General features: G+C 43.8%; 6 non-coding genes across 6 annotated transcripts; all 6 read right to left on the reverse strand.

Moving 5' to 3' along the window:
• Positions 1-2481: 2481 nt before the first annotated feature.
• Positions 2482-2569, reverse strand: trnap-ugg (transfer RNA proline (anticodon UGG)). The gene is given in 2 exon segments: positions 2482-2517; positions 2534-2569. It is a non-coding gene; the product is annotated as a tRNA-Pro (tRNA).
• A 1502-nt stretch (positions 2570-4071) lies between these two features.
• On the reverse strand, positions 4072-4159 carry trnap-ugg (transfer RNA proline (anticodon UGG)). The gene is given in 2 exon segments: positions 4072-4107; positions 4124-4159. It is a non-coding gene; the product is annotated as a tRNA-Pro (tRNA).
• A 1605-nt stretch (positions 4160-5764) lies between these two features.
• Positions 5765-5852, reverse strand: trnap-ugg (transfer RNA proline (anticodon UGG)). Its single transcript is given in 2 exon segments — positions 5765-5800; positions 5817-5852. It is a non-coding gene; the product is annotated as a tRNA-Pro (tRNA).
• A 1508-nt stretch (positions 5853-7360) lies between these two features.
• Positions 7361-7448, reverse strand: trnap-ugg (transfer RNA proline (anticodon UGG)). The gene is given in 2 exon segments: positions 7361-7396; positions 7413-7448. It is a non-coding gene; the product is annotated as a tRNA-Pro (tRNA).
• Positions 7449-8950: 1502 nt separating this feature from the next.
• trnap-ugg (transfer RNA proline (anticodon UGG)) lies at positions 8951-9038 on the reverse strand. The gene is given in 2 exon segments: positions 8951-8986; positions 9003-9038. It is a non-coding gene; the product is annotated as a tRNA-Pro (tRNA).
• Positions 9039-10643: 1605 nt separating this feature from the next.
• On the reverse strand, positions 10644-10731 carry trnap-ugg (transfer RNA proline (anticodon UGG)). The gene is given in 2 exon segments: positions 10644-10679; positions 10696-10731. It is a non-coding gene; the product is annotated as a tRNA-Pro (tRNA).
• Between the last annotated feature and the right edge of the window lie 2383 nt (positions 10732-13114).

Raw genomic sequence — 13114 nt, forward strand, 5'->3', positions numbered from 1 at the left:
ATTTCACTGAATCTTACTTGAAATACAATTTCGTGAAAATTGTGCTGGTGTTGATGGTCTGTGCCCTTGCATTACTCATATCTTGTTAAAAGTAAAATATTCCAAGAAATTCCTCAACCCACCTTGAATGAAAGTGGAGTGTGAGATCGCGAATCGGAGACTGAGAACCCTCTCTTCCTTCCTCTGAGATTGGCACCGAATGAAAGACTAGCGGCAACAGAGGCAAATTATTAGGGAGCAGAAACATAAATTTCTCCTTTGGGGGCAATTTACTTTCAAAAATATTTATCAAACTTAATGACGAGATTTTCTGTTTTTGGGACTTTGGTTGAGAGATAAATAATGCGCGAGAAATCCTCGTTCTTTTCAGCATTCTCTCATGGGATCTGAAGCCCCAGTTTAACATCTTACTAGAAAGACGGCACTGCCAACAGTGCAGCACGACTTCAGTACTGCCCTGGAGTGTGAGCCAGGATTATACACTCAAGTCTCTGGAGTGTGGCTTGAGTATGCTACCGCTGAGCCACGGCTGACACCTAAACTCAGTTCATTTGGCTGGAGTAAAATGACGGAGATAAAGGGAAAAATGATAATGGAGTAAACTTTAAACCGGGCATCCTTTTAGAAACAGCCCGATTTATGTTGCCATAGATTTCATAAGCTTTGAAAATCAGGCCTGTCTATAATGGGCGGGGTCGTGGTCACTTGCGAATCATTCTGGGTCTGTTTAAACCGGGAGTGCTCACAGTCCCGCATCATTCTGTGTCTGTTTGAAATGGCAGAGCTCACAATCTCGGATCATGCCGTTTATTTAGAATCAGAGCGATTTCAGCTTTGATGACCGAGTTGTTGAGTTTAACAAAATGTGTCAGGGCTCGTTCGGGATTTGAACCCGGGTTCTCTCGCATTTTAATCGTGATACGCCCAAAGCGAGAATCATACCCCTAGACCAACGAGCCGCCCATGTTATTCTTCCATTTGCATTGAGTTTCACTGCGCTGGTGCGAATCCAGCTCACAGAGGACCTGTTTATTCAGTTTAAATATTATTATCTTTTCCTCAATCCACTTCTTTTTTCGAGCAGTTTCCTTGAACCTGCTCACAATTCCCCCCATAAAAATAGATGCAGCGGCATTAGCGGCCGCATAGACTAATGGATAATGCGTCTGACTTCGGTTGCAAATTCTTCAGTTATCGGAAGATTGAAGGTTCAAATCCTACAAAGGTCGTTTAATTATCTGGGCGACACTTTTTATATTCTGAATCTGGCGTGAAACCGGCCATTTTTGACAGCCCCTCATCTGAAGTAACGGAAGGCCTGTTGCTTACATTTAGCTGATTGTACATTTTCAACATTGTAGATCTGTGTGCACGGGCAGGATAAGCGGTGAAGTTGAATTTCTTTCAGGGTAGTTCTAATTAGATGCAAAAAGCAAGAAATGGAATGTCTGAGAGCATTGCCTCGGTGAGACGAGGTGGCCGAGAGGTTAAGGCGATGGACTGCTAATCTATTGTGCTCTGCACGCGTGGGTTGGAATCCCATTCTCGTCGTTACTGTATTACACGTTTGATGCTGATGCACTTTCCAAGCATTTCACTGAATCTTACTTGAAATACAATTTCGTGAAAATTGTACTGGTGTTGATGGTCTGTGCCCTTGCATTACTCATATCTTGTTAAAAGTAAAATATTCCAAGAAATTCCTCAACCCACCTTGAATGAAAGTGGAGTATGAGATTGCGAATCGGGGACTGAGAACCCTCCCTTCCTTCCTCTGAGATTGGCACCGAATGAAAGACTAGCGGCAACAGAGGCAAATGATTAGGGAGCAGAAACATAAATTTCTCCTTCGGGGGCAATTTAATTTCAAAAATATTTATCAAACTTAATGACGAGATTTTCTGTTTTTGGGACTTTGGTTGAGAGATAAATAATGCGCGAGAAATCCTCGTTCTTTTCAGCATTCTCTCATGGGATCTGAAGCCCCAGTTTAACATCTTACTAGAAAGACGGCACTGCCAACAGTGCAGCACGACCTCAGTACTGCCCTGGAGTGTGAGCCAGGATTATACACTCAAGTCTCTGGAGTGAGGCTTGAGTATGCTACCGCTGAGCCACGGCTGACACCTAAACTCACTTCATTTGGCTGGAGTAAAATGACGGAGATAAAGGGAAAAATGATAATGGAGTAAACTTTCAACTTGGCGTCCAAGATTAAACCGGGCATATTTTTAGAAACAGCCCGATTTATGTTGCCATAGATATCATAAGCTTTGAAAATCAGGCCTGTCTATAATGGGCCGGGTCGTGGTCATTTGCGAATCATTCTGGGTCTGTTTAAACCGGGAGTGCTCACAGTCCCGCATCATTCTGTGTCTGTTTGAAATGGCAGAACTCACAATCTCGGATCATGCCGTTTATTTAGAAGCAGAGCGATTTCAGCTTTGATGACCGAGTTGTTGAGTTTAACAAAATGTGTCAGGGCTCGTCCGGGATTTGAACCCGGGACCTCTCGCATTTTAATCGTGAAACGCCCAAAGCGAGAATCATACCCCTAGACCAACGAGCCGCCCATGTTATTCTTCCATTTGCATTGAGTTTCACTGCGCTGGTGCGAATCCAGCTCACAGAGGACCTGTTTATTCAGTTTAAATATTATTATCTTTTCCTCAATCCACTTCTTTTTTCGAGCAGTTTCCTTGAACCTGCTCAAAAATCGCCCCATAAAAAGAGATGCAGCGGCATTACGGCCGCATAGACTAATGGATAAGGCGTCTGACTTCGGTTGCAAATTCTAAAGTTATCAGAAGATTGAAGGTTCAAATCCTACAAAGGTCGTTTAATTATCTGGGCGACACTTTTTATATTCTGAATCTGGCGTGAAACCGGCCATTTTTGACAGCCCCTCATCTGAAGTAACGGAAGGCCTGTTGCTTCCATTAAGCTGATTGTACATTTTCAACATTGTAGATCTGTGTGCACGGGCAGGATAAGCGGTGAAGTTGAATTTCTTTCAGGGTAGTTCTAATTAGATGCAAAAAGCAAGAAATGGAATGTCTAAGAGCATTGCCTCGGTGAGACGAGGTGGCCGAGAGGTTAAGGCGATGGACTGCTAATCTATTGTGCACTGCACGCGTGGGTTGGAATCCCATTCTCGTCGTTACTGTATTACACGTTTGATGCTGATGCACATTCCAAGCATTTCACTGAATCTTACTTGAAATACAATTTCGTGAAAATTGTGCTGGTGTTGATGGTCTGTGCCCTTGCATTACTCACATCTTGTTAAAAGTAAAATATTCCAAGAAATTCCTCAACCCACCTTGAATGAAAGTGGAGTGTGAGATCGCGAATCGGAGACTGAGAACCCTCTCTTCCTTCCTCTGAGATTGGCACCGAATGAAAGACTAGCGGCAACAGAGGCAAATTATTAGGGAGCAGAAACATAAATTTCTCCTTTGGGGGCAATTTACTTTCAAAAATATTTATCAAACTTCGTGACGAGATTTTCTGTTTTTGGGACTTTGGTTGAGAGATAAATAATGCGCGAGAAATCCTCGTTCTTTTCAGCATTCTCTCATGGGATCTGAAGCCCCAGTTTAACATCTTACTAGAAAGACGGCACTGCCAACAGTGCAGCACGACTTCAGTACTGCCCTGGAGTGTGTGCCAGGATTATACACTCAAGTCTCTGGAGTGTGGCTTGAGTATGCTACCGCTGAGCCACGGCTGACACCTAAACTCAGTTCATTTGGCTGGAGTAAAATGACGGAGATAAAGGGAAAAATGATAATGGAGTAAACTTTAAACCGGGCATCGTTTTAGAAACAGCCCGATTTATGTTGCCATAGATTTCATAAGCTTTGAAAATCAGGCCTGTCTATAATGGGCGGGGTCGTGGTCACTTGCGAATCATTCTGGGTCTGTTTAAACCGGGAGTGCTCACAGTCCCGCATCATTCTGTGTCTGTTTGAAATGGCAGAGCTCACAATCTCGGATCATGCCGTTTATTTAGAATCAGAGCGATTTCAGCTTTGATGACCGAGTTGTTGAGTTTAACAAAATGCGCCAGGGCTCGTCCGGGATTTGAACCCGGGACCTCTCGCATTTTAATCGTGAAACGCCCAAAGCGAGAATCATACCCCTAGACCAACGAGCCGCCCATGTTATTCTTTCATTTGCTTTGAGTTTCACTGCGCTGGTGCGAATCCAGCTCACAGAGGACCTGTTTATTCAGTTTAAATATTATTATCTTTTCCTCAATCCACTTCTTTTTTCGAGCAGTTTCCTTGAACCTGCTCACAATTCGCCCCATAAAAAGAGATGCAGCGGCATTACGGCCGCATAGACTAATGGATAAGGCGTCTGACTTCGGTTGCAAATTCTAAAGTTATCAGAAGATTGAAGGTTCAAATCCTACAAAGGTCGTTTAATTATCTGGGCGACACTTTTTATATTCTGAATCTGGCGTGAAACCGGCCATTTTTGACAGCCCCTCATCTGAAGTAACGGAAGGCCTGTTGCTTACATTTAGCTGATTGTACATTTTCAACATTGTAGATCTGTGTGCACGGGCAGGATAAGCGGTGAAGTTGAATTTCTTTCAGGGTAGTTCTAATTCGATGCAAAAAGCAAGAAATGGAATGTCTGAGAGCATTGCCTCGGTGAGACGAGGTGGCCGAGAGGTTAAAGCGATGGACTGCTAATCTATTGTGCACTGCACGCGTGGGTTGGAATCCCATTCTCGCCGTTACTGTATTACACGTTTGATGCTGATGCACTTTCCAAGCATTTCACTGAATCTTACTTGAAATACAATTTCGTGAAAATTGTGCTGGTGTTGATGGTCTGTGCCCTTGCATTACTCATATCTTGTTAAAAGTAAAATATTCCAAGAAATTCCTCAACCCACCTTGAAGATTAGACAGGGCTTGATGGCCGGCATGGACACGATGGGCCGAAGGGACTCTATCCGTGCTGTATTACTCTATGACTCTATGAATGAAAGTGGAGTGTGAGATCGCGAATCGGAGACTGAGAACCCTCTCTTCCTTGCTCTGAGATTGGCACCGAATGAAAGACTAGCGGCAACAGAGGCAAATGATTAGGGAGCAGAAACATAAATTTCTCCTTTGGGGGCAATTTAATTTCAAAAATATTTATCAAACTTAATGACGAGATTTTCTGTTTTTGGGACTTTGGTTGAGAGATAAATAATGCGCGAGAAATCCTCGTTCTTTTCAGCATTCTCTCATGGGATCTGAAGCCCCAGTTTAACATCTTACTAGAAAGACGGCACTGCCGACAGTGCAGCACGACCTCAGTACTGCCCTGGAGTGTCAGCCTGGATTATGCACTCAAGTCTCTGGAGTGAGGCTTGAGTATGCTACCGCTGAGCCACGGCTGACACCTAAACTCAGTTCATTTGGCTGGAGTAAAATGACGGAGATAAAGGGAAACATTATAATGGAGTAAACTTTCAACTTGACGTCCAAGATTAAACCGGGCATCGTTTTAGAAACAGCCCGATTTATGTTGCCATAGATTTCATAAGCTTTGAAAATCAGGCCTGTCTATAATGGGCGGGGTCGTGGTCACTTGCGAATCATTCTGGGTCTGTTTAAACCGGGAGTGCTCACAGCCCCGGATCATTCTGTGTCTGTTTGAAATGGCAGAGCTCACAATCTCGGATCATGCCGTTTATTTAGAAGCAGAGCGATTTCAGCTTTGATGACCGAGTTGTTGAGTTTAACAAAATGTGTCAGGGCTCGTCCGGGATTTGAACCCGGGACCTCTCGCATTTTAATCGTGATACGCCCAAAGCGAGAATCATACCCCTAGACCAACGAGCCGCCCATGTTATTCTTCCATTTGCATTGAGTTTCACTGCGCTGGTGCGAATCCAGCTCACAGAGGACCTGTTTATTCAGTTTAAATATTATTATCTTTTCCTCAATCCACTTCTTTTTTCGAGCAGTTTCCTTGAACCTGCTCACAATTCGCCCCATAAAAAGAGATGCAGCGGCATTAGCGGCCGCATAGACTAATGGATAATGCGTCTGACTTCGGTTGCAAATTCTTCAGTTATCAGAAGATTGAAGGTTCAAATCCTACAAAGGTCGTTTAATTATCTGGGCGACACTTTTTATATTCTGAATCTGGCGTGAAACCGGTCATTTTTGACAGCCCCTCATCTGAAGTAACGGAAGGCCTGTTGCTTACATTTAGCTGATTGTACATTTTCAACATTGTAGATCTGTGTGCACGGGCAGGATAAGCGGTGAAGTTGAATTTCTTTCAGGGTAGCTCTAATTAGATGCAAAAAGCAAGAAAGCATTGCCTCGGTGAGACGAGGTGGCCGAGAGGTTAAGGCGATGGACTGCTAATCTATTGTGCTCTGCACGCGTGGGTTGGAATCCCATTCTCGTCGTTACTGTATTACACGTTTGATGCTGATGCACTTTCCAAGCATTTCACTGAATCTTACTTGAAATACAATTTCGTGAAAATTGTACTGGTGTTGATGGTCTGTGCCCTTGCATTACTCATATCTTGTTAAAAGTAAAATATTCCAAGAAATTCCTCAACCCACCTTGAATGAAAGTGGAGTATGAGATTGCGAATCGGGGACTGAGAACCCTCCCTTCCTTCCTCTGAGATTGGCACCGAATGAAAGACTAGCGGCAACAGAGGCAAATGATTAGGGAGCAGAAACATAAATTTCTCCTTCGGGGGCAATTTAATTTCAAAAATATTTATCAAACTTAATGACGAGATTTTCTGTTTTTGGGACTTTGGTTGAGAGATAAATAATGCGCGAGAAATCCTCGTTCTTTTCAGCATTCTCTCATGGGATCTGAAGCCCCAGTTTAACATCTTACTAGAAAGACGGCACTGCCAACAGTGCAGCACGACCTCAGTACTGCCCTGGAGTGTGAGCCAGGATTATACACTCAAGTCTCTGGAGTGAGGCTTGAGTATGCTGCCGCTGAGACACGGCTGACACCTAAACTCAGTTCATTTGGCTGGAGTAAAATGACGGAGATAAAGGGAAAAATGATAATGGAGTAAACTTTCAACTTGGCGTCCAAGATTAAACCGGGCATCGTTTTAGAAACAGCCCGATTTATGTTGCCATAGGTATCATAAGCTTTGAAAATCAGGCCTGTCTATAATGGGCCGGGTCGTGGTCACTTGCGAATCATTCTGGGTCTGTTTAAACCGGGAGTGCTCACAGTCCCGCATCATTCTGTGTCTGTTTGAAATGGCAGAGCTCACAATCTCGGATCATGCCGTTTATTTAGAAGCAGAGCGATTTCAGCTTTGATGACCGAGTTGTTGAGTTTAACAAAATGTGTCAGGGCTCGTCCGGGATTTGAACCCGGGACCTCTCGCATTTTAATCGCGAAACGCCCAAAGCGAGAATCATACCCCTAGACCAACGAGCCGCCCATGTTATTCTTCCATTTGCATTGAGTTTCACTGCGCTGGTGCGAATCCAGCTCACAGAGGACCTGTTTATTCAGTTTAAATATTATTATCTTTTCCTCAATCCACTTCTTTTTTCGAGCAGTTTCCTTGAACCTGCTCAAAAATCGCCCCATAAAAAGAGATGCAGCGGCATTACGGCCGCATAGACTAATGGATAAGGCGTCTGACTTCGGTTGCAAATTCTAAAGTTATCAGAAGATTGAAGGTTCAAATCCTACAAAGGTCGTTTAATTATCTGGGCGACACTTTTTATATTCTGAATCTGGCGTGAAACCGGCCATTTTTGACAGCCCCTCATCTGAAGTAACGGAAGGCCTGTTGCTTCCATTAAGCTGATTGTACATTTTCAACATTGTAGATCTGTGTGCACGGGCAGGATAAGCGGTGAAGTTGAATTTCTTTCAGGGTAGTTCTAATTAGATGCAAAAAGCAAGAAATGGAATGTCTAAGAGCATTGCCTCGGTGAGACGAGGTGGCCGAGAGGTTAAGGCGATGGACTGCTAATCTATTGTGCACTGCACGCGTGGGTTGGAATCCCATTCTCGTCGTTACTGTATTACACGTTTGATGCTGATGCACATTCCAAGCATTTCACTGAATCTTACTTGAAATACAATTTCGTGAAAATTGTGCTGGTGTTGATGGTCTGTGCCCTTGCATTACTCACATCTTGTTAAAAGTAAAATATTCCAAGAAATTCCTCAACCCACCTTGAATGAAAGTGGAGTGTGAGATCGCGAATCGGAGACTGAGAACCCTCTCTTCCTTCCTCTGAGATTGGCACCGAATGAAAGACTAGCGGCAACAGAGGCAAATTATTAGGGAGCAGAAACATAAATTTCTCCTTTGGGGGCAATTTACTTTCAAAAATATTTATCAAACTTCGTGACGAGATTTTCTGTTTTTGGGACTTTGGTTGAGAGATAAATAATGCGCGAGAAATCCTCGTTCTTTTCAGCATTCTCTCATGGGATCTGAAGCCCCAGTTTAACATCTTACTAGAAAGACGGCACTGCCAACAGTGCAGCACGACTTCAGTACTGCCCTGGAGTGTGTGCCAGGATTATACACTCAAGTCTCTGGAGTGTGGCTTGAGTATGCTACCGCTGAGCCACGGCTGACACCTAAACTCAGTTCATTTGGCTGGAGTAAAATGACGGAGATAAAGGGAAAAATGATAATGGAGTAAACTTTAAACCGGGCATCGTTTTAGAAACAGCCCGATTTATGTTGCCATAGATTTCATAAGCTTTGAAAATCAGGCCTGTCTATAATGGGCGGGGTCGTGGTCACTTGCGAATCATTCTGGGTCTGTTTAAACCGGGAGTGCTCACAGTTCCGCATCATTCTGTGTCTGTTTGAAATGGCAGAGCTCACAATCTCGGATCATGCCGTTTATTTAGAATCAGAGCGATTTCAGCTTTGATGACCGAGTTGTTGAGTTTAACAAAATGCGCCAGGGCTCGTCCGGGATTTGAACCCGGGACCTCTCGCATTTTAATCGTGAAACGCCCAAAGCGAGAATCATACCCCTAGACCAACGAGCCGCCCATGTTATTCTTTCATTTGCTTTGAGTTTCACTGCGCTGGTGCGAATCCAGCTCACAGAGGACCTGTTTATTCAGTTTAAATATTATTATCTTTTCCTCAATCCACTTCTTTTTTCGAGCAGTTTCCTTGAACCTGCTCACAATTCGCCCCATAAAAAGAGATGCAGCGGCATTACGGCCGCATAGACTAATGGATAAGGCGTCTGACTTCGGTTGCAAATTCTAAAGTTATCAGAAGATTGAAGGTTCAAATCCTACAAAGGTCGTTTAATTATCTGGGCGACACTTTTTATATTCTGAATCTGGCGTGAAACCGGCCATTTTTGACAGCCCCTCATCTGAAGTAACGGAAGGCCTGTTGCTTACATTTAGCTGATTGTACATTTTCAACATTGTAGATCTGTGTGCACGGGCAGGATAAGCGGTGAAGTTGAATTTCTTTCAGGGTAGTTCTAATTCGATGCAAAAAGCAAGAAATGGAATGTCTGAGAGCATTGCCTCGGTGAGACGAGGTGGCCGAGAGGTTAAAGCGATGGACTGCTAATCTATTGTGCACTGCACGCGTGGGTTGGAATCCCATTCTCGCCGTTACTGTATTACACGTTTGATGCTGATGCACTTTCCAAGCATTTCACTGAATCTTACTTGAAATACAATTTCGTGAAAATTGTGCTGGTGTTGATGGTCTGTGCCCTTGCATTACTCATATCTTGTTAAAAGTAAAATATTCCAAGAAATTCCTCAACCCACCTTGAAGATTAGACAGGGCTTGATGGCCGGCATGGACACGATGGGCCGAAGGGACTCTATCCGTGCTGTATTACTCTATGACTCTATGAATGAAAGTGGAGTGTGAGATCGCGAATCGGAGACTGAGAACCCTCTCTTCCTTCCTCTGAGATTGGCACCGAATGAAAGACTAGCGGCAACAGAGGCAAATGATTAGGGAGCAGAAACATAAATTTCTCCTTTGGGGGCAATTTAATTTCAAAAATATTTATCAAACTTAATGACGAGATTTTCTGTTTTTGGGACTTTGGTTGAGAGATAAATAATGCGCGAGAAATCCTCGTTCTTTTCAGCATTCTCTCATGGGATCTGAAGCCCCAGTTTAACATCTTACTAGAAAGACGGCACTGCCGACAGTGCAGCACGACCTCAGTACTGCCCTGGAGTGTCAGCCTGGATTATGCACTCAAGTCTCTGGAGTGAGGCTTGAGTATGCTACCGCTGAGCCACGGCTGACACCTAAACTCAGTTCATTTGGCTGGAGTAAAATGACGGAGATAAAGGGAAACATTATAATGGAGTAAACTTTCAACTTGACGTCCAAGATTAAACCGGGCATCGTTTTAGAAACAGCCCGATTTATGTTGCCATAGATTTCATAAGCTTTGAAAATCAGGCCTGTCTATAATGGGCGGGGTCGTGGTCACTTGCGAATCATTCTGGGTCTGTTTAAACCGGGAGTGCTCACAGCCCCGGATCATTCTGTGTCTGTTTGAAATGGCAGAGCTCACAATCTCGGATCATGCCGTTTATTTAGAAGCAGAGCGATTTCAGCTTTGATGACCGAGTTGTTGAGTTTAACAAAATGTGTCAGGGCTCGTCCGGGATTTGAACCCGGGACCTCTCGCATTTTAATCGTGATACGCCCAAAGCGAGAATCATACCCCTAGACCAACGAGCCGCCCATGTTATTCTTCCATTTGCATTGAGTTTCACTGCGCTGGTGCGAATCCAGCTCACAGAGGACCTGTTTATTCAGTTTAAATATTATTATCTTTTCCTCAATCCACTTCTTTTTTCGAGCAGTTTCCTTGAACCTGCTCACAATTCGCCCCATAAAAAGAGATGCAGCGGCATTAGCGGCCGCATAGACTAATGGATAATGCGTCTGACTTCGGTTGCAAATTCTTCAGTTATCAGAAGATTGAAGGTTCAAATCCTACAAAGGTCGTTTAATTATCTGGGCGACACTTTTTATATTCTGAATCTGGCGTGAAACCGGTCATTTTTGACAGCCCCTCATCTGAAGTAACGGAAGGCCTGTTGCTTACATTTAGCTGATTGTACATTTTCAACATTGTAGATCTGTGTGCACGGGCAGGATAAGCGGTGAAGTTGAATTTCTTTCAGGGTAGCTCTAATTAGATGCAAAAAGCAAGAAAGCATTGCCTCGGTGAGACGAGGTGGCCGAGAGGTTAAGGCGATGGACTGCTAATCTATTGTGCTCTGCACGCGTGGGTTGGAATCCCATTCTCGTCGTTACTGTATTACACGTTTGATGCTGATGCACTTTCCAAGCATTTCACTGAATCTTACTTGAAATACAATTTCGTGAAAATTGTGCTGGTGTTGATGGTCTGTGCCCTTGCATTACTCATATCTTGTTAAAAGTAAAATATTCCAAGAAATTCCTCAACCCACCTTGAATGAAAGTGGAGTATGAGATCGCGAATCGGAGACTGAGAACCCTCCCTTCCTTCCTCTGAGATTGGCACCGAATGAAAGACTAGCGGCAACAGAGGCAAATGATTAGGGAGCAGAAACATAACTTTCTCCTTTGGGGTCAATTTAATTTCAAAAATACTTATCTAACTTAATGACGAGATTTTCTGTTTTTGGGACTTTGGTTGAGAGATAAATAATGCGCGAGAAATCCTCGTTCTTTTCAGCATTCTCTCATGGGATCTGAAGCCCCAGTTTAACATCTTACTAGAAAGACGGCACTGCCGACAGTGCAGCACGACCTCAGTACTGCCCTGGAGTGTCAGCCTGGATTATGCACTCAAGTCTCTGGAGTGAGGCTTGAGTATGCTACCGCTGAGCCACGGCTGACACCTAAACTCAGTTAATTTGGCTGGAGTAAAATGACGGAGATAAAGGGAAACATTATAATGGAGTAAACTTTCAACTTGACGTCCAAGATTAAACCGGGCATCGCTTTAGAAACAGCCCGATTTATGTTGCCATAGATTTCATAAGCTTTGAAAATCAGGCCTGTCTATAATGGGCGGGGTCGTGGTCACTTGCGAATCATTCTGGGTCTGTTTAAACCGGGAGTGCTCACAGTTCCGCATCATTCTGTGTCTGTTTGAAATGGCAGAGCTCACAATCTCGGATCATGCCGTTTATTTAGAAGCAGAGCGATTTCAGCTTTGATGACCGAGTTGTTGAGTTTAACAAAATGTGTCAGGGCTCGTCCGGGATTTGAACCCGGGACCTCTCGCATTTTAATCGTGAAACGCCCAAAGCGAGAATCATACCCCTAGACAAACGAGCCGCCCATGTTATTCTTCCATTTGCATTGAGTTTCACTGCGCTGGTGCGAATCCAGCTCACAGAGGACCTGTTTATTCAGTTTAAATATTATTATCTTTTCCTCAATCCACTTCTTTTTTCGAGCAGTTTCCTTGAACCTGCTCACAATTCGCCCCATAAAAAGAGATGCAGCGGCATTAGCGGCCGCATAGACTAATGGATAATGCGTCTGACTTCGGTTGCAAATTCTTCAGTTATCAGAAGATTGAAGGTTCAAATCCTACAAAGGTCGTTTAATTATCTGGGCGACACTTTTTATATTCTGAATCTGGCGTGAAACCGGCCATTTTTGACAGCCCCTCATCTGAAGTAACGGAAGGCCTGTTGCTTACATTTAGCTGATTGTACATTTTCAACATTGTAGATCTGTGTGCACGGGCAGGATAAGCGGTGAAGTTGAATTTCTTTCAGGGTAGTTCTAATTAGATGCAAAAAGCAAGAAATGGAATGTCTGAGAGCATTGCCTCGGTGAGACGAGGTGGCCGAGAGGTTAAGGCGATGGACTGCTAATCTACTGTGCTCTGCACGCGTGTGTTGGAATCCCATTCTCGTCGTTACTGTATTACACGTTTGATGCTGATGCACTTTCCAAGCATTTCACTGAATCTTACTTGAAATACAATTTCGTGAAAATTGTGCTGGTGTTGATGGTCTGTGCCCTTGCATTACTCATATCTTGTTAAAAGTAAAATATTCCAAGAAATTCCTCAACCCACCTTGAATGAAAGTGGAGTATGAGATTGCGAATC

Source organism: Somniosus microcephalus, unplaced genomic scaffold (genome assembly GCF_052327205.1).
Source record: "Somniosus microcephalus isolate GS21.2 unplaced genomic scaffold, FLI_Smic_1.0 unresolved_chr1, whole genome shotgun sequence".
In the NCBI taxonomy this organism is placed as follows: Eukaryota; Metazoa; Chordata; class Chondrichthyes; order Squaliformes; family Somniosidae; genus Somniosus; species Somniosus microcephalus.